This window comes from Scyliorhinus torazame, chromosome 8 (assembly GCF_047496885.1).
Source record: "Scyliorhinus torazame isolate Kashiwa2021f chromosome 8, sScyTor2.1, whole genome shotgun sequence".
In the NCBI taxonomy this organism is placed as follows: Eukaryota; Metazoa; Chordata; class Chondrichthyes; order Carcharhiniformes; family Scyliorhinidae; genus Scyliorhinus; species Scyliorhinus torazame.
The window spans coordinates 233,682,843-233,707,098 of record NC_092714.1 but is presented as its reverse complement, the minus strand read 5'-3'; positions in this window follow the sequence as shown (position 1 = coordinate 233,707,098).

Below are 24,256 nucleotides of genomic sequence, written 5' to 3'. Positions count from 1 at the left end.
AGATTAAGATCTTAAGGGAGACAGGAGCAAGTCAGTCTTTAATTGGGAGAGATAAGGAGATATGTAGTTTGGAAGGAGTATTGCCAGAGAAGGCGGTAATAAGTGGAATCAGTGGTGAGAGCCGTAATGTGCCACTATGTAAGGTAAGGTTAAAGGGTCTGGTGGACTTCCGGTTGCGGCTAGGCGGAGCTAAGCCGCACTATTCGGCAACGCCCGCGATTACGGACTTTCGGACTCGCTAAAGGAGCCCCAACGGAATTTGTTTTACAGACAACCCGTGGGGAAGAGGAGAGAGAGGTCCCCTACCGACTTTTATGGACCGGACCCGAAGTGCAACGGCCAAAAAAGCGGCATTGGAGCAGCGGGAGAAGCGAGGGAAAAAAAACAAAATGGCGGCGGCCGGGGACAAAGAGGAGATGCGGGAATTCATCAAGCGCTGCTTCGAGGAGCTGCGTAAGGAGATGCTGGTGCCTATGCTGGCAGTAATTGAAGGACTAGGGATAACCCAGAAGGACCACAAGGTGAAGATCCAGGAGGTCCAGAAAAGAGTGAGTGAGAATGAGGATGAGCTCTTGGGCCTGGCGTTGAGAGTGGAGCGGCACGAGGCGCTACACAAGAAGTGGGCGGGAAGACTCGAAGACCTGGAGAACAGGTCGAGGAGAAATAATCTGAGGATCCTGGGTCTCCCAGAAGGAGTGGAGGGGGCCGATGCCGCGGCATACGCGAGCACGATGATCGGGGCGATGATGGGCGCGGAGGCCCCTTCGAGGGCCCTGGAGCTGGACGGGGCGCACCAGGTGCTGGCAAGGAAGCCCAAGGCAACTGAGCCGCCAAGGGCGATGGTGGTGAGATTTCACCGGTTTACGGACAGAGAGAGGGTCCTTAAATGGGCCAAGAAGGAGCGGAGCAGCAAGTGGGACAATGCAGAGATCCGAATATACCCGGGCTGGAGCACGGAGGTTGCCAAGCGGAGAGCAGGTTTCAACCGGGCCAAAGCGGTGCTGCATCGGAAAGGAGTGAAATTTGGAATGCTGCAGCCAGCGCGACTGTGGGTTACATACAAGGACCAACATTACTACTTTGAAACGCCTGAAGAGGCGTGGACCTTTATACAAGCTGAAAAGTTGGACTCTAACTGAGGGTTTGTGAGGGTGGGGGGTGTTTAAGGGTTGAAGTATGATGGTTGTTGTATATAGGGGGTCAGTCATGCGCAGGAAATGTTATATGGGCTGGGGGAGAGAGACTAGGCAGCGACAGGAGCTGCGCCAGAGGGGGCGGGGCAGGCTTTGGAAAGCGCGTTTCTTTTTCCCGTGCGCGGAAAGAAAGGCGGGAAGGGGAACGAAGGATTGATTGGGAGATTCCCACACGGGGGGGTCAAAGGGACGGCGGGGGAAGCCGGGGTCAGCAGGTGTCAGCTGACTTACGGGAGTGATATGGGGGGAGCAAGAAAGCTAGACAGGGGTCTAGCGGGGGGAGGGGAGTGGGGGAGGGGGGGAAAGGGGGAATGGGACACAGAAGAGGTGGTCGGGGCGGAGGTCCCCCGGGGCGAGGGAGACGCGGACACGGGACTGGCCCAGAAAAGGTGATGGCTAGTCGGCGGGGGGGGGTGAGAGCCCCTCCAATCCGGCTGATAACGTGGAACGTGAGGGGCCTGAATGGGCCGGTGCAGAGGGCTCGAGTGTTCGCGCACTTGAAGGGACTGAAGGCAGACATGGCTATGCTCCAAGAGACACACCTGAAGGTGGCGGACCAGGTCAGGTTAAGAAGGGGATGGGTAGGACAGGTATTTCACTCGGGACTGGACACGAAAAATAGAGGGGTGGCAATTTTGGTGGGAAAGCATGTGTCATTTGAGGCCAAGACTATCGTAGTGGATGAGGGAGGGAGATATGTGATGGTGAGTGGTAGGCTGCAAGGGACGTGGGTGGTGTTGGTAAATGTATACGCCCCGAACTGGGATGATGCTGGATTCATGAAGCGCTTGTTGGGGCGCATTCCGGACCTGGAAGTAGGAGACCTGATAATGGGAGGGGACTTCAATACAGTGCTGGACCCAGCACTGGACCGCTCCAGATCAAGAACGGGAAAGAGGCCGGCGGCAGCCAAGGTGCTTAGGGGGTTTATGGACCAGATGGGGGGAGTGGACCCATGGAGGTTTGCAAGACCGCAGGCCAGGGAATTTTCTTTCTTCTCCCACGTGCACAAAGCCTACTCCCGGATAGATTTCTTTGTTCTGGGCAGGGCGCTCATCCCGAGGGTGGAGGGGACGGAGTATTCGGCCATAGCCGTTTCGGACCATGCCCCGCACTGGGTGGAAATGGGGCTGGGAGAGGAGAGGGACCAACGCCCGCTGTGGCGGCTGGATGTGGGACTGCTGGCAGATGAGGTGGTGTGTGGGAAGGTGAGGGGGTGTATCGAAAGGTACTTGGAGGCCAACGACAACGGGGAGGTGCGAGTGGGGGTGGTATGGGAGGCGTTGAAGGCGGTGATCAGGGGAGAGCTAATCTCCATCAGGGCTCATAGGGAGAGGACAGAGGGCATGGAAAGGGAGAGGTTAGTGGGGGAGATTTTGAGAGTGGACAGGAGATACGCAGAGGCCCCGGAGGAAAGATTACTTGGGGAAAGACGACGGCTCCAGACGGAGTTTGACCTGTTGACCACGGGGAAGGCGGAGGCACAGTGGAGGAAGGCGCAGGGGGCGACCTACGAGTACGGGGAAAAGGCTAGTCGGATGCTGGCACACCAGCTCCGTAAGAGGATGGCAGCAAGGGAAATAGGGGGAATCAAAGATGGAAGGGGAGCCACGGTTCGGAGTGTAACGAAAATAAACAAAGTATTCAAGGCCTTCTATGAAGAGCTGTACAGATCCCAGCCCCCAGGGGGGGAAGAGGGGATGAGACGATTCCTAGACCAACTGAGGTTCTCGAGGGTGGAGGAGCAAGAGGTGGCTGGTTTGGGGGCACCAATCGGGTTGGAGGAACTGAGCAAGGGTTTGGGGAGTATGCAGGCGGGGAAGGCCCCGGGGCCGGACGGGTTCCCGGTGGAGTTCTACAGAAAGTACGTAGATCTGTTGGCCCCGCTACTAGTGAGGACCTTTAACGAGGCAAGAGAGGAGGGGACGCTGCCCCCGACAATGTCGGAGGCGACAATTTCCTTGATTCTAAAGCGAGACAAGGACCCACTGCAATGTGGATCGTACAGGCCGATCTCGCTGCTCAATGTGGATGCAAAGTTGCTGGCAAAAGTGCTGGCCACGAGGATCGAGGACTGTGTCTCGGGGGTAATCCACGAGGACCAGGCGGGATTTGTAAAGGGCAGGCAACTAAACACCAATGTGCGGCGGCTCTTAAACGTGATAATGATGCCATCGGAGGAGGGAGAGGCGGAGATAGTGGCAGCTATGAACGCGGAAAAGGCCTTTGACCGAGCAGAGTGGGAGTACCTCTGGGAGGTGTTGCGTAGGTTTGGGTTCGTGGGAGGGTTTATCAGCTGGGTTAAGCTCCTTTACAGAGCCCCGGTGGCGAGTGTAGTGACGAACTGGCGGAGGTCGGAGTACTTTCGGCTGTACCGAGGAACGAGGCAGGGGTGCTCCCTGTCCCCCCTGTTGTTTGCATTGGCGATTGAACCCTTGGCCATATCACTGAGGGAGTCTAATAAATGGAGGGGGGTGGTCCGAGGGGGAGAAGAGCATCGGGTGTCGCTATACGCGGATGACCTGTTGCTGTACGTGGCGGACCCAATGGAGGGGATGGTGGAGGTCATGCAGACTCTTAGGGAGTTTGGGGAGTTCTCGGGCTATAAGCTCAATGTAGGGAAGAGTGAGCTCTTTGTATTACAGGCAGGGGACCAAGAAAGAGGGATAGGGGACCTACCGCTGAGGAGGGCGGTGGGGAGTTTTTGGTATCTGGGGATCCAGATAGCCAGGAGTTGGGGGGCCCTACATAAACTGAATCTGACGAGGTTAGTGGACCAAATGGAGGAGGACTTCAAAAGATGGGACATGTTACCGCTCTCGCTGGCGGATAGAGTGCAGTCGGTCAAAATGGTGGTCCTTCCGAGGTTTTTGTTTGTGTTTCAGTGCCTTCCCATCGTGATCACCAAGGGCTTTTTCAAGAGAGTAGGTAGGAGTATTATGGGGTTTGTGTGGGCGAATAAGACCCCGAGGGTAAGGAGAGGGTTCCTGGAACCCAAACCTGCCAAACCTAGGGAGCTACTACTGGGCAGCAAATGTGGCGATGATCCGCAAGTGGGTTATGGAGGGAGAGGGGGCGGCATGGAAGAGGATGGAGATGGCGTCCTGTAAAGGAACGAGCTTGGGGGCGTTGGTGACGGCACCGCTGCCGTTCTCGCCGTCAAAATATACCATGAGCCCGGTGGTGGCGGCAACGCTAAGGATCTGGGGCCAGTGGAGACGGCACAGGGGTGCAGTGGGAGCCTCGGTGTGGTCCCCGATCAGGGGTAACCACCGGTTTGTCCCGGGGAAGATGGACGGGGGGGTTCCAGGGCTGGCATCGGGTGGGGATTAGAAGAATGGGGGACCTGTTCATTGACGGGACATTTGCGAGCCTAGGGGCACTGGAGGAGAGGTTTGAGCTACCCTCGGGAAATGCATTTAGATATATGCAGGTGAGGGCTTTTGTGAGGCGACAGGTCAGGGAATTCCCGTTGCTCCCGGCACAAGAAATTCAAGACAGGGTGATCTCGGGTGTATTCGTCGGGGAGGGCAAGATTTTGGCAATACACCAAGAGATGAAAGAAGAGGGGGAAGCGCTGGCAGAAGAGTTGCAGGGTAAATGGGAGGAGGAGCTGGGGGAGGAGATCGAGGAAGGTTTGTGGGCTGATGCCCTGCGTAGGGTTAATTCCTCCTCCTCATGTGCCAGGCTCAGCCTGATACAATTTAAGATGGTTCACAGAGCGCACTTGACGGGGGCGAGGCTGAGTAGGTTCTTTGGGGTAGAGGACAGATGCGGAAGATGTTCAGGGAGTCCGGCGAACCATGTCCATATGTTTTGGTCATGCCCGGCACTGGAGGTGTTCTGGAGAGGAGTGGCGGGAGCAATATCTCAGGTGGTGAAAGTCCGGGTCAAGCCAAGCTGGGGGCTAGCAATATTTGGAGTAGTGGACGAGCCGGGAGTGCAGGAGGCGAAAGAGGCCGGCATTCTGGCCTTTGCGTCCCTAGTAGCCCGGCGAAGGATCTTGCTATTGTGGAAGGAGGCAAAGCCCCCTAGCGTGGAGGCCTGGATAAACGACATGGCTGGGTTCACAAAGCTGGAGAGGATTAAGTTTGCCTTAAGGGGGTCTGCGCAGGGGTTCTACAGGCGGTGGCAACCGTTCCTAGACTATCTCGCGGAGCGTTAGAGGAAGTTCGGTCAGCAGCAGCAGCAACCCTGGGGGAGGGGGGGGGTGGGAAATGGGGGATTGCTTGGGGGGTTGGAGGAGCAGGAGATAACATGAAGGGTGGGGGAAACTGGCACGGGCGGGAGAGAGCCAGTGTTTCAAGCTATGTAAATACACCATTTTGCCATGTATATATTTTGCTCAGTGCGTTTTCGTGTTATTTTATTACGGGGGGGGGGGGGGGGGTTATTGTTTGTAACGGGAAAACATTGTGTTGGTAAAAAACTTTAATAAATATATATAATTTTTAAAAAGGGTCTGGTGAAAAGTGTGAAGTGGTAGTAGGAGTAATAGAAAAAAATACCCTTTTCAGGAGTACAATTTATCCTGTGTAATGATATAGCTGGATCACAGGTGGAAGTGCAGCCTACTGTGGTTGAAAAGCCAGTGGAAAGTAAAACAACAGATGTTGCAAGAAGTATATCCGGGCGTGTTTCGTGTTTGTGTGGCCACCAGATCACAAATCCACAGGGTGAGACTGGAGAACTTGAGGAATGCCTATAGGGATGCTGAGGTTCAGTTGCCAGAAACCATGTGTAATCAGATAGTTAGTAAAGAACAAGAGAAGGTGTTGATGAAGTGGATATCTTTAGTTCCAGCAAGTTAGTTGAATTGCAACAGAAAAATTCAGAGATAAGGCAGTTGTATTAGAACGCCTATGCAGAAATGGAATCTGTGGGTATATCAAAGTGTTATTACATTCGAAGTAATATATTAATGAGAAAATGGAGTTCATTACATATTCAAGCAGATGAGAAATGGGCAGAAGTTCATCAAGTGGTATCACCAGTGGGTTATAGAAAGGAGATTTTGCAGGTAGCTCATGAGGTTCCAGTAGGGGGTCATTTAGGAGTAAGGAAAATTCAAACAAAAATACAAAAATATTTTTATTGGCCTCGACTGCATAAGGCTGCAGTTGAATTTTTCCAAACATGTCACACATGTTAGGTGATATGGAAACCTCAAACGATAATCAAACCAGCATCTTTAATACTCATTCCAGCATTTGAGGAATCTTTTACTAGAATCCTAATTGATTGCGTGGACCCCTGCCTAAAACCAAAAGTCGAAATCAATGTCTGTTGCCCACAATGATTGTGTCAACTAGATTTCCTGAGGCAATTCCATTAAGAAACATTACATCAAAGAGGGCTATTAAGGAGTTAACTACTTTTTTTTTACCAGATATGGACTGCCAAAAGAAATTCAATTCGATTAGAGATCCAATTGTATGTCAAAATTATTTTAACACAACGGCATATGAAAGATGGCAACAAACTCTTCAGACCAAGTTGAGGGCCTATAGTTAAGACTATCCAGAGGATTAGAATAAAAGAATTCCATTTGTATTATTTGCAATTAGGCATGCACCTAACAAATCAACTAAATTCTGCCCGTTCAAATTGTTTTTTGGTCTGGGCAGCACGGTGGTGCAGTGGTTAGCACTGCTGCCTCACGGTGTCGATGTCCCAGGTTCGATGCCAGCTCTGGGTCACTGTCCATGTGGAGTTTTCACATTCTCCCCGTGTTTGCGTGGGTTTCGCCCCCACAACCCAAAGATGTGCAGTATAGGTGGATTGGCCACGCTAAATTGCCCCTTAACTGGAAAACATTAATTGGGTACTCTAAATTTATTTTTAAAAATAGATTTTTGGTCATGAGGTGAAAGGGCCACTTAAATTGATAAAAGAGAAATTAGTGAGTCAGTGGTCAGAGTCGACATTGTTGGACTATGTATCAAACTTTAGGGAGAAATTAACTAGGACTGGTGATTTGGCTCAGAAACATTTAAAATGGTCACACCAAGTAATGAAAAAAGAGATAGATAAGAAATTTTCAAATTGTAGTTTTGTTAGTGGGGAGAAAGTACTAGTGTTGTTACCAATGGTAGGTAAACCATTAAAGGCAAAATCTAGTGGTCCTTATCAAATTGAAAGAAAATTGAATGAGGTGAATTTTTTGATAAGAATGCCAGATAGAAGGAAAGCTCACAGAGTGTGTCATGTTATATGCTCAAATGGTATTTTGATAGAGAAGGAAACAAGGATGTGTCAGTTGTAGCTCAGGGAGAAGAGATAAATCCAGACGATTCTGAATTTGACATTCCTCAATTAAATTGAATAATGAGGAAGTATTAAAAAGTTGGGATAAATTATTGAGTTACCTTCTGGAGAAAAATCAAAATGGCCTAAAAGAATTATCAAAGTTACATAGAGCTGTAAGTGGGAATAAATTGGGAAGTACGAAAGTAATTATGCATGATGTAGATATAGGAAATGCTATTCCCATTAAACAACATCCATACAGGCTCAATCCACTAAATTTAGCACGCGTACAAAGGAGATCAACAACATGCTGAAGGAGGATAGCATCGAAGTGAGTCGCAGCAATTGGAGCTCACTGAATGTCATGGTACCAAAACCAGATGGAACACATGATTTTCTGTGGACTAGAGAAATGTCAACTCAGTTACAAAGTCAGATTCATACCCTATTCCTCGTTTGGAAGACTGTGTTGAAAAAATGGGACAAGCACATTTTATTACCAAACTTGACTTACTTAAAGGATATTGGCAAGCACATTTATCAGACAGGGCAAAGGAAATTTTGGCTTTTGTGACCCCAAATGATCTGTATCAATTTAAGGTCATGCCATTTTGAATGAAGAATGCACCAACAACATTCCAAAGTTTAATCAACAAGGTCATCTTGGGCTAAACAATTATGCAGTATACATTGAGGATTTGGTGGTGTTAAGTGAAACATGGAAGGAACATTTGGAACATTTAAAACAATTGTTTGGACAATTAAAGGAAGCTGAATTGGTGGTAAATTTGGCAAAGAGTTAATTTGCAAAAGCTCAAGCCATCTTCTTAGTCCATACTGTTGGACATGGTTGGATAGCTCCACGGAATGTGAAGACAAAAGCTATTGGAGAAGTGGGTCAGTGCAGACTCGATGGGCTGAATGGCCTCCTTCTGCACTCTATGTTCTGTGTTCTGTGTTTTTTATGCAGAGGGTGGTGAGTGCCTGGAACGCATTGCCAGGGGACGTTGTGGAAGCAGATACATTAACGCCGTTCAAAAGGCATCTTGACAAGCACATGGATAGGATGGGTATAGAGGGATATGGCACAAGGAAGTGCTGAGGGTTTTGGCAAAAATTGGTATCATGACCGGTACAGGTTTGGAGGGCCAAAGGGCCTGTTTCTTTGCTGTATTGTTCTTTGTAATTCCCAATACCATTGACCAGGGGAGAAGTTCTGAGATTTCTTGGCATGAGTGGTTTCTTCCGGAAATTCGTGCCAAATTTCTGCAGCTCCAATGAACATCTAAAAAAAAACCACAAAATGTTTCAGTGGACGGCAGAATGTCAGGAGGTATTTGATAATCTGAAGACTGTGTTAACCACCGCACCAACGTTGATGCCATCTGATTATGCCAAGTAATTTAAGGTGGCAATTGATGTAAATGATGTGGGTGTTGGTGCTGGACTGCTGCAGGAAGATGATGAAGGAGTTGAAAGATAAATCAACATTCACCAAAATAAATATTCAACCATCAAGAAGGAAATCCTGAGTTTGGTATTGGCGGCACAACATTTTAATATCTATGTTGGTAACAATTCATCTGGCACATGTATACATGGATCATAATCCATTAAAATTCTTGGACAAATTTAAAACACAAAACACAAGACTATTCAGTTGGAGTTTATTATTACAACTGTTCGATTTACGAATTCTCCATGTGGCAGGAATGAAAATGTGATTGCTGATGCTTTATCATGACTAGAACGTGTGAGAAGACTAAACTGGACGCTATTCATGTTGATGTTTGCCTGTTTAAAAATGTAAAGTGATACATCTTATAGTGTATAGGTTGTTTGTAATATTTAGAAATGTTTAAAGTTACAATGGTTTTAAAAAATGAAACCATCTGTCAATATTGCTGGTTCATTATTTTTAAAGGGGGAGGTGTGATGAGTGGAAGCTTTCAGGAAAATTAGATTATAAATGTATTGGATAATTTAAGGGTTAAACACTGGGGTTAGAATGTGTTTGACTGTAATGGTCATGTTTTATTTTAAAGAGCTCTGATCTGCAAGGCCTGGTGATTTTAGCAGCCAGCAGGTGAAATTGATGAAGAAATGTGTTTCTCAGCCTGAGCTAATGCACAATGGTTTGCCTGGGAAGTCCCTGGGGAGGTAATGTGCTTTTGCAGTCCCTGGAAAGTCAATTTGTTTTTTTAGTTTGGGGAGATGAGGTCATTGCTGGGTGCAGCCAATTATAGAGACAGAGTTTTGGAGAAAGGCTTTTGGAAGTGAAGGTTGAGCTGGCAACTCTTGTTTTTTTTAGACCACAAGTAAAGGCAGTTTTCTTTCCGAGTAGAAAAGCTACAAAAAGAGTAATCATATTTTAAAAGCAAGGCAGTCTTGTCTGAGGCCAAGGAAGAGGCTGGAACAGCCCAGTTGTAGCAGCTATTTGAGGGCATCATCCAGAGATTCTAACCAAAGCCAAAAATTGTGCTGTGCCGCAAGTATTCCTCTATGCCCTGCTGATTTTTAAGCAGGATTAAGAGCTGTATGTCTATTTTCTTGTTGTTTGATGGGAAATTGAGTAATAATGTTCTGGAAAAATTGTAAACTGTTCTTTTTTGGGTGTGAAGTTAAAAAGTTTAATATTGTATTTAAAATAAAGTTTTATTTTAGAAATACCAAAGCCCTATTTTCTTCATGCAATCATTCCTGGAACGAATCATTCTTTCTGCACAGTTTTAAAATATTGGGGTTTCGGTCCAGTATCCTAGCCCACTGTTGGGGTTTGGTCTGGGATCATACTGTTCTGCACCAATCCTACCATGAGCACCCTACCTAGGCCCACTCCCCCACGCTATTCCCCTCTCCCCACCTAACCTGCACATGTTTGGGCACTAAAGGGCAATTTAGCATGGCCAATCCACCTAACCTGCACATTTGTGGACTGTGGGAAGAAACCAGAGCACCCAGAGGAAACTCACGCAGACACAGGGAGAACGTGCAAACTCCACACAGGCAATTACCCAAGGCCGGAATCGAACCTGGGTTCCTGGCGCTGTGCGGCAGCAGTGCTACCTCTCTGCCACCATGCCACCCCAGTTTATTGGATTTCCCTGATATTTTCATGTCATCGCTATTTTTCCTGACACAGTGCATTTCAAACCCAAACCACCCACTGTTTAAAACGTTTCTCCTCATATCAATTTTGCTTCTCTTATTAATTTATTTAAATTTGTGCCCTTTGGTTCTTGATCCTTTCACCCATGGGAATAATTTGTCCTTATCTATTCTGTCCTGATCCTTCATGATTTTGATTGCCCCCTTATCAAATTTTCTCTCAACCCTTTCTCAAAGGAAAACAACACTAACTTCTCCAACCTATCTTCATAACTCAAGTTCTTCATCCCTAGAACCATTCTCTAGTATCTTTTCTGCACCCTCTCGAATGTCTTCACATCCTTCTGTAGTTTTATTAACTGCTCTCTCAACCTGTACTGCCACCTAAATGCAAGAGCAGAGAACTTACAACACAGTAAAAAGCCATTTGGATCAATCATTCCCTGTCAGCAATTACCCTTTGCAGGAATTTGGACTCTTTCCTAAACCCGAGAGTAAGAAAATTCTAGTTGAGAAATAACCATATTGGAGGAAAAAAAGGACAATCACTCAATTAGAATGCAACCCAACAAAGTTTATTGGACAACAAAAATTGCTACTTAAGGTTTCATTAGTCAAGGCAGGGCATGATACACAACTTCGACAAGTTCAATCTTTCCCATGGATCCCAGGGGTGGAAATCTCCAAAGCCCCCACCAGTGGGTTCAATAGTGGGCGGGGCAGAGACTTTGACAGGATACCCAAAAATCAGTTTTATGCCGTCGCGAATTTCATCAACTGGCAATGCCTTATGCAAATGCTAAATTCCTAGAAAGTACCCTGGCAAATGCCCTTTCCTAAATCTGTCTCCCAACAAATGTCCTGTGACAGATACTAACCCTTGGCAAGTGAAAACATCTCAGTGATGCACCCCTATTTTCATGCCCTTTTTACAAGTTGCTTTGTAAAATGTAACCTAAGTATGTGCAGGTAGATTAACACAGCTAATCACTGCTAACCCAATATTTGCAACTGTTGACCAATGGGACTAGTGCCCCTAGCATCCCCACAATAACCTAACTTTTAATTGTTTCTCTAATCGGAGGTCCTCAGAGCATTCTGGACCCAAAACCGTTCTTCTAGCATCCAGCTTTACGGCTTTGACATCACTTCTAATTGCCAAATTATAACATGTATCATTGACCAGAAGTCCTAGAATATATATTCCCCAAGCCACTTTCCTGGCCAATTGGTATTGTAGCTTTGGCTTCATTTTGCTGCAAAGCTGGATTCACTGGAGTCCAAATCTGCAAATGTGCTGAGCTATCACTTCAGTTTACAAGGACCCACATGTTCTTCCTTAAAGTTACATCACAGTATTTGGCACTTAAAGAGATTCCAAATTAAAGAACTCTTAACAAATACCCCAAAATTCATAAATCATCCCAATAATGTATACAAATGATGACTGTTCATCACCACCAGGCTTATGTAACAGCACAGTTTGAAACTGTAATTCAACAAATTTGCCAACAAGGTGAAATCTAACACCTTTATTCACATAAATAATTCGAGTCACATTGCACCTTTCCTAAATCCCTTCAATGCATTTTTCTTTATCCATCTATACAGTCTAATCTTCAATGTTGACACGAATCAATCCGTAATATGCCTTGTTCTGATGAAACAAAGTTGTCAGAGTAAGTTTCACAAGTTTCACAAGGGGCAGCACGGTAGCACAAGTGGCTAGCACTGTGGCTTCACAGCGCCAGGGTCCCAGGTTCGATTCCCCGCTGGGTCACTGTCTGTGCGGAGTCTGCACGTTCTCCCCGTGTCTACGTGGGTTTCCTCCGGGTGCTCCGGTTTCCTCCCACAGTCCAAAGACGTGTAGGTTAGGTGGATTGGCCATGATAAATTGCCCTTAGTGACCAAAAAGATTAGGAGGGGTTATTGGGTTACAGGGATAGGGTGGAAGTGAGGGCTTAAGTGTATCGGTGCAGACTCGATGGGCCGAATGGCCTCCTTCTGCACTGTATGTTCTATGTCTAAGCTGCTGCAGTGCTTCCTTTGGATAGTATATATTTTACTCACCGGTCCTGGATGCTGTCGAGTATGTCTAAGAATTACCAGTTATACTCTACAAGATGCACCCCATTCAAAAATCTAATAAAAATTAGAAATTGCAGTTTAGTTCTTTCAGTTTACACTACTAGCAACATACAAGAAGTTGATTTTTAGTCAACAATCCTCAATATGTGCTGAGCAAATCTATAATATACTGGGATTTGTCGCACGCATTTGTGTCATGTTTAATAACAAGACGGGTAATAAACATAAGAGAGAACTAATCATTCCCTGGTACTTGCAGAGAAACCTATCCAACAACAGAAAATACCCTTTAATTGACCTCAGGAAATACCTATTTACCGCAATTAGACCAGCGATATGGCAGATTACATACAATTCCACTTTAGAAACAGCATAATCATTTATGCATTACATGGTGTTATGCTCCTGCTGCAACAAAATAATATGGTCTAGAAATTAGATCTGAAGGGCATGCAGCGTGCGTGATTTAATTCTGCACCAGGTATGGATCAGAAGCTATATTTATTAAAGTGCCTTTTAAAACCCAGAGTGCCTGCTTCAGGTCCATTCCCTCGGACAATCAGGGACCTAATGCCGATTTCTGATATTGATTGCCGTCGGCGGCACGTGTGCTGCAGTTTTCTCAGGTGAACAACGACCGAGCCATTGCTTTTTTAAAAATTTATTGGGGTTCACTGGTTGCGTTTTTGCGGGCTCCGGCTCTGCTCATCTTTTAATCCGTCTTTTCATCCTGTTGCACCTTTAATATCTGTCGATTCTTGGGGTGCATGGCTTGTGTTATGTCTCAAGAAGTGTTCGGTCGATGTTGTTGCAAGAAAGGGCCGAGACAAAATGCTAATGTCCTAATTTATCCTTGAAGGCAGGAGTAGGCTGGGCTGGGGCCCTGCTTTCAATGGGGCAGTTGCTATTGAGGTGCCGTTGCTATTGAGCAAGCTCTGGCCTTGGTAATGCTGTGTGCATCAAAATGATGATGACCAAAGGTCATTGGCCAAAAGTCTTGGCTGTGAGGTGCAGGTCATCAGGGCTCACTTCCAAGAACTGCGGGTTACCCTTACGGAGGCTTTAGAAGCGCATGAGGATGTTCTTGTACTTGATAGAGCACTTTCCCTGGTGGAAACCTGCCTCCGTTTTATCAAGTTCCTGCTGCATGGCTTGTCGTCCATCCTGGAGAGAGAAGGAGAGGGAGAGGGAGACCGGGAAGTGCACACCACTGTACCTGGTCCCTGGCGAGAGGTGGTGGAAAAGTTCTTGCGTGAGTTGAAAGATTGGCTTTCATGTTTCGGTAATCTTGAGTTTCTTGACTTGAAGACTGGGCATTTCAGATTGGATGGGGTACAGTGTATCTTGTCTTCAAAGCTGGAGATTGGCCTGGCCTACCAATTTCTGGTCCTGTAGAGTCCTATTCCTGATGCTCTTTGTGACAGGTTGGAGGAGGCCGCACCAGTTGAGTCACCCCGCCACGGCCTTGACTGCGGATGGCCAGGGTGTTGGTGGCATGGCATGGTGGAATTAATGGTGTCTCATGCTTAGAACGTTGGAATCCTTGGTAGATCCTGGAGAGTGCTCGTTGATCTTGCTTTATCTTTGGCATTTGCTTTCTTTGTGCGTTCGGGAAGATGTCTTTATTCTGAGGACTGCTGTACAATTCAGTTATTAACCTGGACATTGCTCCCTTTTGAAAATGTTGTTGTTTGCTTGATGCTGTCTCTTTTCCTGCAGGGGAGTGTAGATTATCGGTACGATGACCTGTACCTTTGGTTAGAGGTAGTGTATTGGGATGGATAGAAAACTGGTTGACAGACAGGAAACAAAGAGTAGGAATAAATGAGTCTTTTTCCAAATGGCAGGCGGTGACTTGTGTGGTACTACAGGGATCAGTGTTGGGACCCCATCTATTCACAGTATATATTAATGATTCAGATAATGTAATATCTCCAAATCTTCAGATGTCACAAAGCTGGGTGGGAGGGTGAGGAAGGTGCGAGTGAATGTCAAATGGAGTATAATTTGGATGAATGCGAGGTTATCCACTTTGGTAGCAAAAACAGGAAGGGAATGGCCAAAAATTAAGAGAGGGGAATGTGCAACAAGACCTAGATGTCCTCATATATCAGTCGCTGAAGATAAGCATGCAGGTACAGCATGCAGTAAAGGAGGCAAATGGTATGTTGACCTTCATAGCGAGAGGATTCGAGTACAGGTGCAGGGATGTCTTGCTGCAATTGTACAAGGCCTTCGCGAGGCCACACCTGGAGTATTGCGTACAGTTTTGGTCTCCTTATCTTTGGAAGGATGTTCTTGCTATAGAGGAAGTTTATCAGGCTGATTCCTGGAACGGCAGGATGGACGTATGAGGAGAGATTGAGTTGGTTAGGATTGTGTTCACTGGAGATCAGAAAATGTGGGGGGACCTCATAGAAACCTATTAAATTCGAACAGGACTAGACAGGTTAGATGCAAGAAGGATGTTCCTGATGGTGGGGGTGTCCAGAACCAAGAGTCACAGTCTGAGGATACGAGGTAGACTATTTAGGACTGAGATGAGGAAAATTCCTCACCCAGAGAGTGGTCAGCCTGAGGAATTGGCGACCACAAAAAAATTGAGGCCAAAACATTTTCAAGAAGCAGTTATGTGTGACACACGGTGCAAAGGGGGTCAAATAACGTAGGGGTTAAGGCAGGATCAGGCTACTGAGTTGGATGATCAGCCATGATCATAATAAATGGCAGAGCAGGCTCGAAGGGCCGAATGGCCTTCTCCTGCTCCTTATGTTTATGTTTCTTTGTTGTCCTGATTTAGCAAGTTCACGTTTAGTCGAATATGAAAATGGGATTTCTGCATACTTTTAATCTGAAAAATAATCATGCTTTGTAGACATCTGGGATGGCCACTTTTAGAACACAAAATGGACGCTCACAGAGAATGTAGGGAAATGTGGACAATGCTAGACAACAAGCAGGCACAGAGCCTGAATGTATATTTGGGAAGCAGTTACCAGACGGAATCGAAACTCTGGGTCGATTAACATATTGATGGCCCATCTCCGAGGAACAAAGGACTAACACTCAGGTAGTTGATACTGTCGCAGACATCCCGGCGCCAGTACCCCAATCGAAAGACACAACCAAAGCAAGGCCAACGGCCACCTAAGACATGCCCAGCCATCAGGGCACCTGCCCTTTTATTGGTTAAGATCGATAACAATGATCGAGAAGCTGCCCAATTAATTGGGACCAAGTTTAAGGCCCGCCTAAAAGCGCGCGAAGCCCCTCCAAGTAGAAGAAGGAACCCGTGAGAGATTCGCTCTCTTGGATTTGGCTCTCAAGCGGAGAGACCCATCCACCAGCATCACCGGAAGCAAGTAAGTTCAAGGTCAACGCTCGCTACCAGACGGGTGACCTTAGCTGTTCTCCTGTATCTCTTCGAACCCAACAGCCTCAGATTCAAGCAACGGCCATTGTTCCTCTGACTAAGTGGGCACCCGAAGTTAAGTATAGGCGTTAGCGTTAGAGATAGTTTCATTTGTAGTACTGTTGTGCATGAGTAGATCTTACTGTGTGTGTAAATAAATAGTATTGACTTTGAACTAACTAACTGGTGTATTGGCTCTTTGATCAGTATTCGGGTTTGAACCTTGTGGCGATATCGAGAGATAACTGGTGACTCTGAAAGTAAACATAATTAGGATTAAGGAAGGCGACCATATTGACCGCCATATTTATAACCAAATAAACAGAGCAACGTTACTGGCGGCATCTGACGGGACTCGACCTAGAAGTGGCTTTGTCACTCCGAGAGAACCCAAATTTGAATTAGAAGTCCAATTGGAAAAAAAGGAAAAACCACAAGCGTAAGACCAATATCGATCAAACCATCAAGATTCGGAAGTGTGTTATTTGCATGCGTACTAACAAGGGATACAAGTTAAACTTGATAGATTTTGTTGCGTAAAACTGTCGGGAGTTTTGTAGACCGGAAAATAGCGTAAGCCGTACCCGTGTTTACATCACCACTTTAGTCACCCCTGTTCCAAATTCGGTAGAAACCCAGAGATAGCAGTAGAAATGGCAATGAAAACAATGGAATGCCTTATGAACCCCCAGGAATTCGAGGTCGCAGCAACCAGTAGATCAGGGCAGTGTCCCGTATGGGATGAGGAAATTAGAAAATGTCTCAAAGGGAAAGGATGGCCCCTTTGGAGTGAATTTTGTGCAAACGATGAAACAGGTCCTGGAAGTATAGGGCATATTTGGTGGGAGAACCTGACCGAGATTCATAAGAAAAGCTCAGGAAAAGCTCGTAAGCCGATGGCAATCGTGTCCTGCTTGGCACAATTGCGAGGCACAGAGGAGGTCGTGAGGACGCTCTGCAGAGAGATTGAAGAGAGAGATAAGAATAGTGAGGGAGACGTTAGCGAGTACGAGAAAGTTAACAGACAACTTAGAGAGCAGTTAGCGGCGAAGGACAAGGAGATGGCTGATGTCAAAGGGGCACACCAATCTTGTCTCGCCCATTTAAGCAGCTTTCAGTAGCAATATGATAAGGCCTACCAAGACACGCAACGCGCGGTGTTGGTAAGAAAAGAAACAGAACACCAAGTCGAGCAATTACAGAAACAATGTAACAATTTAAAAGCAGCCCTACGAGCACTCCACAGTTCTACGACGGAACAAAGGCAGAGCTCGGTAGATCAGGCCAAATGCCGAAAGCAAATTGCAGACCTGCAATCCCTGCTTTCTGTACAAGATGGATTCCAGAATACACTTGACCCCGGTTAGACTAAGAAAATGGCCCCGATTGGCAGGAGTTAAATGAGACTGTCCATAGATATGTACATGGCACATGTACTCAGGACAAACCACAGAAAAGCACCCCCACCCCCGACTGCACAGGCAGAGCACAACCCTATGAACCCCGTCACCGCACAGCGCAGGGCCACAACCGACGGAGACCCAGATTTTCCGTCCACCACCCCATTAACCGTCACTCAATTAAGGGATGCGTGCGATAAGATAACACCTTTCCTACCCACATCAGACCCACACCATTAGTTCCCAAGAGTCAAACAACAGGTGACCATGTACGGCCTGGATGAAAAGGAGCAAGTGGAGCTCACAGTTTTGAGCCTCGACTCTTTAGTCGTGGCAGCCCTTCCCAACCCACAAAATGTCAGGGGAGGCACCCTCCAAGAAATGCATGCAGCGACCCTAGATGCGATCGGCTACAATAAGGGAGACCCCGTAGAAGGCCTAAATAAATGTAGGCAGAAAAAGACCGAGCACCCCACAGCGTTTGCTGGACGCCTGTGGATTCATTTCACAGCGGTATTCGGAGAGTTAGCCCGCGCCCATTTGACCCCAGACAATATGGCCAAATGGACTTGAATCCTAGTCTTTCACGCGACTGAAGCAGGACAGAGAGCTTGAGCAAATTACGACCCCTCAGACGAGGCCCACAATGAGAAATGGGTACTAAAGAGATTGTCCCGAGCTTGGGAACAGCCCATTCAGGGAAAATCAGCTAATGGTAAAGTAGAGGAAGAGCAGGCAGATGCTAACATGCATCCAGGTAGAATGCACCAGAACCCCGCATGGGTAAATGAGGGAAGAAACAGCCCAGCTCGCCGCAGCCGTTAGGCTTGGGACATGAAAGAAGCAAAGTAAAGTTTGTTTTGACAAAACAGTACATGCCACCGAATTTGTCGCAGGGCAGCAGGTCATGCTATCCCTATACAACCCCAGCTCATTCCTCTCCCTCAAATTTGCAGGACCCTACTCCATTTCCGATAAAGTCAGCCCCTCCATGTATAAGATCACCTATCCCAATGGCAAGTCTGGATGATTTCACATAAACCAGCTTAAGGCTTATGGCACACAGAACAACCACTCACACCACATCTCACTTGCAGCAGCAGACAAACACGTCCCGCCCACGGACGACCTATTCCTACCCTCCCCCAACCAGTCCAGCCCATCCTCAGACACTACTGTGACTCCACCCCCAGAGGCACGACTCCGCCTCTTCCTTCATTCAACCAGCACCAACAGCGATGGCGACAGCCCCATAGCACCGCGACACGATTACATTCCTGCACCAGGCCCCACCCCCAGCGACTCCGAACAAGATCCCAGCGACCCCTTTGAGACCACGTATATCAAAGCGACTGATCCAGACCCACCGCCCGACGACTATGGATTGCCCCCTACCACCTCCAACCTCAACACAAAACATTGGCACCGTGACAATTCGTATAGACTCATCCGGAATGATGAGATGGACCCCAATTCGCCCCAAGCAGCTTTGGCACGACTACTCCAGTCACGTGTATGGCGACCGGGAGAAGATGATGACTTAGAGCCTGACTCCCACCAGACGAGCCCCTTTGCGATTCTGTTCGCTATAGAGTAATGAGGTGTCCAGATGATGGTAAAAATGAACCGATGGAGATTTACGGTGTCCTTCTGATGGAGCCTGCACGATTTTGTTGTGTTAGTTTGTCACTTTAAATGTTTGTTACTGTAAATGTTAAATGTTGTTTGTTCACCTAAAGTTTATTCATGGCCCCATGCCACCACTCTTTTAACGCCCACTGGCAGTTAAAGAAACTAGTTTGTTGGCAGACAACCGATCGTAGCTACTCTTCTGATTCGAAGGTAATCACAAGAGGCAACATCCACGGCGAACATAAATCCTTTCCGTTCTTGTCCGGTCGCTCAGGCAGTGGAGTAACGGCACTGGTCCCCGCCCAGCCTAAGGACCCCAATCCGGTCAGCTATGCTCGGGTAGTGCACTTACGGCACTGGTCACCGTCCTACCCGGGGACTCCACCCATTCTTACCCGCCGCGGCCCATACGCACCCCATTCGGAACTTTTGGTTCAAAATTCTTTTGTTTGTTTTCCGGCGACCCTTAGGTTGCTCTCCCATATGCTATTTACATCCTCAAACACTTGGATGGAACACTTTGCTGCTGGACGGAGAGATTGTCCGCCCACTCACCGCATCACTCACATAGGCTGCGAGACTGCTCGCGCTGTGACAGTATTTTCTTCTCGGATGTCTTGTCCCAAAATATTTGGTTTCAAAAAAAAAAATGTTTTAAATGAGGGAGTCACATATGGTGACCAATGATAATGGGCAATTGTATTAAAAGGACAGACAGACAAACATATGAGACCTTAAGCAAGATAATAGCAGATATTATGCTTGTGTCCACAGGAAATTCAGGACAACAGAAGGCACAGGAAGACCAAGAAGGAAAAGAGACCATGAAGACAGACATCATGGTCTACATTTGGATCTTCGTGGGATCCCTACAATTGCGCGCGGACGCGACCCCCCGGACCCCTACCCCACAGGCCGTGAATGTTTCCCATCCCTGCCATACACCACACCCAGAGACAGCAACTGATGCACCAACCTGGTGTGACAAATCTATCACATGGTATTCCCTGTCCTACATTGTGGAAGCACTGTTAGTCATTGCAATACTCTGCAGTGTCATCCAGACACTGAGACTTAGGAAATGGCGAAGGAAAGCCTCCCGCACTCCGGTATATACCTTCAGACCCCCTATTTTCGGACTTCAGCAAACCCCCCACTCGACACGAAACATTAGCCTAATTCTGCTTCTATGTCTGATGGCCTTATGGCTCCCCCAGGCTCTGACCTTGGCAGTGCCACCATGGCACTGGGCACCCTGGCACCATGGCAGTGCAGAGCAGGATGATTGCTCTTTATAGGGAATACAATGGCGTTCCGCCCTCTACAAATAGCAATTTTCAAAGTGTGAAATAAATATATATGGTAGAGGTCCAAGGATTTTTTGTCATTGAGAGATGTCTACCACAGAAAATGAGGAGCCACACATAACGTTTCAATCCATATTGCTTCAATTTGCATAAATTGCAGATGCCAACAGATTTTGCTGTTGCAAGTTAGAATTTATTGACCAATGAATGAACAGTTTTCTCTAAATCCCGCAGGCTATTGTGATTCAAACCAGTGAGTAAGAAAAATAAATTCAGTAGGGAACGGAGTTGTTTTGAGTCTGGAGTTGCTGGACATCAGTGGCATAATGCAGGGGGAAAGCCAGCACAGCAGCACAATGGTTAGCACAGTTGCTTTACAGCTCCAGGGTCCCAGGTTCGATTCCCGGCTTGGGTCACTGTCTGTGCGGAGTCTGCACGTTCTCCCCGTTGATGTGTTGAGTGTTCTGGATTCGTGGAACCCATACAGGCAACACTTAAAATAGTGCAACACTATTTTATTAAGTCAGAAACTGTTGAACATACTTTCACTGTGGGTTAACACGATGTTAGATTAAACTAAAGACCTATGCCTGTCCTAACCAGTCTATGCACTCAGCACATGTTGAAGATCTGTGCTGTAAGCTGTAAGCTCTGTCCTTCAAGGAGGCTGCATCCCGAATGAGCGGGAACTCTGATGCCCCCCTGTCGTTATAGTGCGTGTGCTCTAACTGGTGATTGGCTGTGGTGTTGTGTGTGTTGATTGGTCCCGCTGTGTGTCCATCAGTGTGTGTGTATCTTCACCATGATATACTGGTGTATATTATGACATCCCCCCTTTTACAAAAGAATGTATGTGTGTGGCAATAAATAATATATAGTGAGAATGTTCCTAACTACGTGTGGGGTGCGAAGACATATTTACAGGACATATTTATGTTCATGAGAACTAAGCTATTTACATAGGAAGGTGCATGGTGCAGAGAAGCAGTATGCAACAAAAATAATGAGATCAACACTATATACAAACTAGGGAAACGATCAAACAAAGCAACAAAACAATTCAGAGAGTCTATAAGTCCGCAAAGTTCATAAATTAAGTCTCTGAGGTGGGCGACGAATTCTGGTTGACCGCCTCAAGGGTGGGTCGAGAGCCGCCGGTTCAGGAGCGGGCTGGACTGCATCAGAGTCAGGGGGATGCAGAGTGACAGAGAGCTCTGCATATTCCGTGGCAGGGTCAGCAGGAGGGCGAGGCGACAGTGGAGGATCACGTGGCGAGCGTGGAACGAGACGAAGGGCGCGTCGATTGCGGCGCAGAATAGAGCCATCCGGTAGACGGACCAGGAACGAGCGGGGGGCCACCTGCCGAAGGACAACAGCGGTTGCAGACCAGCCACCATCCGGAAGATGGACGCGGACGTTGTCATCTGGAGCCAGAGCAGGGAGATCAGCTGCACGGGAGTCATGAGCCGCCTTGTGCTGTGCACGAGACAGCTGCATCCGGAGAAGGGCCGGAACGTGGTCGAGGTCTGGGACATGAATGGACAGCACCGTCGTCCTCAGGGTACGACCCATGAGTAACTGGGCTGGCAACAGGCCAGTGGACAGTGGGGCGGAGCGATAGGCCAGCAAGGCAAGGTAGAAATCGGACCCAGCATCGGCAAGCTTGCATAGGAGCCGTCTGACTATATGTACTCCCTTCTCCGCTTTGCCATTGGACTGGGGGTACAGGGGACTGGATGTCACATGGGCAAAATTGTACCGCCTGGCAAAGTTGGACCATTCCTGGCTGGCGAAGCAGGGGCCATTGTCCGACATAACCGTGAGCGGGATGCCGTGTCGAGCAAAGGTTTCTTTACATGCACGAATGACTGCAGACGAGGTGATGTCATGCAACCGTATCACCTCCGGGTAATACGAAAAGTAGTCCCCGATCAGGACATAGTCTCTACCTAGCTCGTGGAACAGGTCGATGCCCACCTTGGTCCATGGTGACATGACCAACTCATGGGGCTGCAGGGTCTCATGTAGTTGGACCGGCTGGAAGCGCTGACAAGTGGGGCAGTTGAGCACTGTGTTGGCTATGTCCTCATTAATGCCGGGCCAGTACACTGCCTCTCGGGCCCGTCGGCGGCACTTTTCCACCCAAGGTGGCCCTTGTGTAGTTGTTCCAGGACAAGCTGGCGCATGCTATGCGGGATGACAATGCGGTCCAGTTTTAGAAGAACCCCGTCTACTACCGCCAGATCATCTCTGACATTATAGAACTGAGGGCATTGGCCCTTGAGCCACCCGTCCGTTAGGTGGCGCATGACACGCTGTAGCAAGGGGTCAGCCGCCGTCTCGCCGCAAATTTGGACGATGCGTTCATCCTTGGCAGGTAGATTGGAGGCCGCGAATGCCACATGGGCGTCAACCTGCCAGACAAATCCCGCTGGGTCACATAGAGTGCCCTGGAGAGAGCGTCAGCAATGATGAGGTCTTTGCCTGGGGTGTATACCAGCTGGAAGTCATATCGCCGGAACTTGAGATGAATACGCTGGAGGCGAGGCGTCATGTCGTTCAAGTCTTTCTGTATTATATTGACCAGCGGGCGATGGTCGGTCTTGACGGTGAATTGAGGAAGTCCGTAGACATAATCCTGAAACTTAACCACACCGATCAGAAGGCTCAGGCACTCCTTTTCTTTCTGCGCGTAGCGCTGCTCCATGGGGGTCATCGCACGTGACGCATATGCAACGGGGGCCCATGATGAGGCCTCATCACGTTGAAGGAGCACTGCCCCAATGCCGGATTGACTGGCATCGGTCAAAATTTTGGTCTCCTTTGCTGGATCAAGGAAAGTTTTGTTTTGAGTTCTCTCCATTCACGCTCGTGGGCAGGGAGCCATTGGAAGTCTGTCGTCTTCCTGACCAGGTTCCTGAGAGCCGTGGTATGAGAGGCGAGGTTAGGGATAAATTTCCCTAAAAAATTGACCATGCCCAAAAATCTGAGGACCGCCTTCTTGTCCTCTGGTGTTTTCATAGCTGTGATAGCAGCTACCTTGTCCGCATCCGGCTGCACACCCAATTGGGAGATGTGGTCCCCGAGCAACTTGAGTTCTATCTGACCAAAAGAGCATTTAGCTCTGTTGAGGCGGAGGCCATGCTCATGTATACGTCTGAATACGCGCTGGAGGCGACTAACATGCTCCTGCGGGGTGGTGGACCAAATGATTATGTCATCGACATAGATGCGAACACCTTCAATATCTTCCATCATTTGTTTCCATAATCCTATGGAACACGTCTGATGCAGATATGATCACAAACGGCATCCTGTTGTAACAATACCTGCCAAAGTGGATATTAAATGTGCAAAGTTTCCTGCTGGATTTATCGAGCTGGATTTGCCAGAATTCTTTTCAGGCGTTGAGTTTGGTGAAGAACTTGGCGCGAGCCAACTCACATGTGAGCTCTTCGCGCTTGGGAATTGCATAATGCTCCCTCATGATATTGCGATTTAGATCCTTGGGATCAATGCAAATTCTCAATTCGCCGGAAGGCTTTTTTACACATACCATGGAACTGACCCAGTCGGTTGGTTCCGTGACTTTGGAAATCACTCCTTGGTTCTGGAGGTCCTGCAGCTGCTGCTTGAGGCGGTCCTGAAGGGGTGCTGGGACCCTGCGAGGTGCGTGCACCACAAAGCGTGGCATTCGGTTTTAATAAAATCTTGTAGGTGTACGGGAGCGTGCCCATGCCCTCGAAGACGTCGTGGTACTGGTTGATAATGGCGTCGAGCTGCGCCCTGAAGTCGGTGTCCTGAAAGGCAGACACGTCAGCAGGAGAGAGAGAGTGAACTCTCTGAACTAGGTTCAACAGCTTGCAT